Here is a 3,480-nt window from a genome sequence, read left to right on the forward strand (position 1 = left end):
ACAGCCAGTCTTCTGAAAACATTATGAACACTCACATACCCAGAGAAGTAGTAGAAAAATAAACTTTTCCATGACGTCATTAAGAATTTGGCTTTTTGGTAATTAATTAACTTTAACTCACTGCAGTGTTTAAAGATGGAGTCAGAGATGAGTATTAACGTTTTCAAGCGTAACAAGAAGCATTTTCATAAAATTCAAAGTTGAGTGTACTTTAATTAAAGACCTGAGGAATGTGATTTGGAGAAGTTTTACATTCTGCTGGGAAGAATTTAGCAGGATATCAGGCAGCACTAAACCCACTGCTCCTCCTGCTGCAGTCACCACAAATATCTCCCTCTTTTCTTTTTGTCTGTAATTACCCTTCAGAAAGATTAATTCATCCAAGCACTCATCAATAGATATTTCTGGGTATCAGCCTGTGTAGATAACCAGCTCCCTGTATTTATTTTTTAGGGTTTTAATGCTTTCTGTGGGTGTGGGTATGGATTCACTGCTTTACCTTCCACATCCACATCTCTTTTGGGGATGTACATGAATTCAGCCAGCTGAGACCACACAAAAGTCTGTCTCTAGGCACAATTTTGATCTACTTCATCATAAAATGTTTTTACTACCTTTTTTATCTGTCAGCATCCTAGAAACAACTTACAAGAAAGGTTTTTCTTCTAAGAGTGGCACAGAATATTAAGATCACTCAGGGCTCAGATGTTTTGGGCCTAAGGGCTGTTTCTTTTCTTTTCTTTTGCCTGGGAAGTATCACAAAAGCTTGTAAAAACCTGTCGTTGATGTGGAAGGAGATAAAGCAAACTGAGATTTTTGTAGAACAGAACTGCAACAAGCATCACCCTCCCCCCCTGAAATGATGCCAGTGAGAGTGTAGAAGTCATTCTGCACTTTGCTTTAAATGTTTGTCCTGCTGCAGGGAGACATCAAATGCTGTGGTCTGCAAATGAGCAGGGTTTCCCCCTCTGTTCCCAGGTAGGATTTCTTTGGAAGAGGAAGGTTTGCTCTCTAAGTTGGGTTAGTGCTTCTCAAGCCACGTATTTTGAGCTAATTTCAACACCACCTCTGGAAAAAAGAGGCACTCCCAGCTCTTCCTTGCCCTGGGCCTGCTAGGGGAGGTTTAGGGTGGATTTTAGGGAAGGTTTCATCATGGAAAAGGTGATCAAGTATTGGAGCAGGCTGCCCAGAGCAGTGGTGGAGTCCCCATCCCTGCAATGATTTAAAAGCTGTGTGCATGTGGCACTTGGGGACATGTGTGGGACTGGCAGGGCTGGGTTAATGGATGGACTCAATGATCTTAGAGATCTTTTCCAACCTAAATGACTCTGGAAAGTGCAGATTTAGGAATGGATTTCACTGAGGAGAAAGTAAAGCTGTACCTGTAAGCACAGTCCTTGCTGAGGATCTCAATTTATATTTACACCACACAATCAGTGACCACACATTTAGGTTTTGTCAACTTCAAACAGCTCAGTGACTCCTGCAACTTCTCATTTGGAAAATAATTTCTTAGTTGGAGCAAATCTTCGTGGTTGGAGAAAAAACAAGGACAAAAATCTAGGCATCTCTGTTTTCCTTGTCATTCCAGGGTAACTTTCTGAGGTAGCACATAAGGTTTCTATATGCTTTGGCAACAAAATGACTCTAAAAATAACTTTCCTCCTGAACACCAGTGAAGTTTCTGTTCTTTTGTACTTCAGCTCTGTAGTAAATCATGAAGCACAGAATGGAGCAAGAAAAGAGAATTACACTTTCTAAAGTCATTTTCGTTGCCACACAAAGCATTTACCCCTGCTGTCAACAAGGTCAAACCATCTCAGAGGAAATGGAAACCTAAAACTGACTCTGGGAAATACAAAGGAAACTGCATTGAACATTTATGTGGCTCTTTGATGCCTGTTCCTTACACGTTTAACACACACAGGTACTAAGGTTCTGCTCACCTGAGTTGCCTGGCATTTAAATCCCTGGCTGCACTTGTTGATGAGGCAGATCCTTAAAAGAGTGGCTCTTACCACAGGAAAAAATGACTGAAAACCGTGTCTCTTACATGGAGACATTTTACTCATTTTTAAGATACATTTAACTTTAAAGGGAATATCATTATTTTACCAGGTGAGGGATGCCCAAATATACCCAGAATCTCAACATTTGTCTCTGAACATACCAAAAAATGGTACAAAACATCCTCCTGAGCAGGCTGCTGTTCCCATCAGGCAAACAGATTTTAAAATAAACTGATGCCATTAATGAAGGCAATTATTTCCTTCAGCAGTTGTTTATTTGAACTGGTTAGAAATGCAGTGTGCATCCTGGCTGGGGAATTATCCCAGTGCCTTCTCCTAAGTTTTTCTCCTAAGAACAACATGACCTTCAGATAATCATTCAGCATATTGCCTTTGTGCTTGTGTCTGGAGAAGGAGCTCAGATTGCCATGGAAACAAAAGTTCCTTGTTCTCTTATACTTCCCTGTGCTCTGATATAATTTTCACTATATGAACCCTTTTCTGAGCCAGAAATGGAATTGTGGGATTTTCCTGTTTTGAGCACCTCAAAGTGATGGATCAGTTCATGCCACAAATGCTGTGAGTGCCAAGCAAAGACTGCACCCACCATCATCATTATTTGGGGATATTTAGATCAGATTCATCTGCATCAAGCCCATGCTGCTGGAGAAATGAAAATTTTCTACCTACACTTTCCCAGAGTTTTCTCAGAGCTTTTTCTTCTGCACTGAACACGTGAGAAGAAACAGAATTTTAAGAAAGACAAAGTTAACCAGTGACATAAACAAAGCCAAAAAAGGAATTTCTGGCGTTTTTGCAAATAATGTAATAATTTTCCTGGGTTTTTTTAAATTATTATTATTATTATTATGGGAAGTACATTTCTTCATGCCCCAGAATGTCTGTAGATTTTGTGTTAACAACATTGCCCTGGCATTTGGCAGGACTAAAGCCAGAAGAATTATCACTAGGAAAAGGACTGGAGAGGCTGCCTTAAAAATTCTCTAACCCTAGCACTACAAAAAGGACAACTAATATTTTATTTATTTCTGATACTATTTGTATTTTGTTGATTCATCAGCATTGGAAAGACTGTAGTTCTGCACCAGTCAATGGTCTAGAGTCGTCTGCATTGCCCAAAAATGGGCAAGTTGAATGTGTAAATTTTATTTTAACTGTGAAACCGAGACAGCATTGAGACAACAGAGCTGAGTGGATGACAGTGGTTATATGGAACAGTCGGAGAAAATGGGATGAAATTCCCCTGCTGTGCTCACAGAATGTCTGGAACATCCCTGTTTGGTTCACTTGGATGAAAACAGCCACTTCCAGCAAGTCCCCGTGGACAGCATCTACCTGCCAACATTTGAATCCCAAAAAGTAACGACTCTCACATTTCAGTCTGGTATTTCCTGGACTGAAACTGCTGCACATGTGCCATGTGGAGTGTGAGCAGCATGTTTAACACATC

Source organism: Sturnus vulgaris, chromosome 8 (genome assembly GCF_052056855.1).
Source record: "Sturnus vulgaris isolate bStuVul1 chromosome 8, bStuVul1.hap1, whole genome shotgun sequence".
NCBI lineage: Eukaryota > Metazoa > Chordata > Aves > Passeriformes > Sturnidae > Sturnus > Sturnus vulgaris.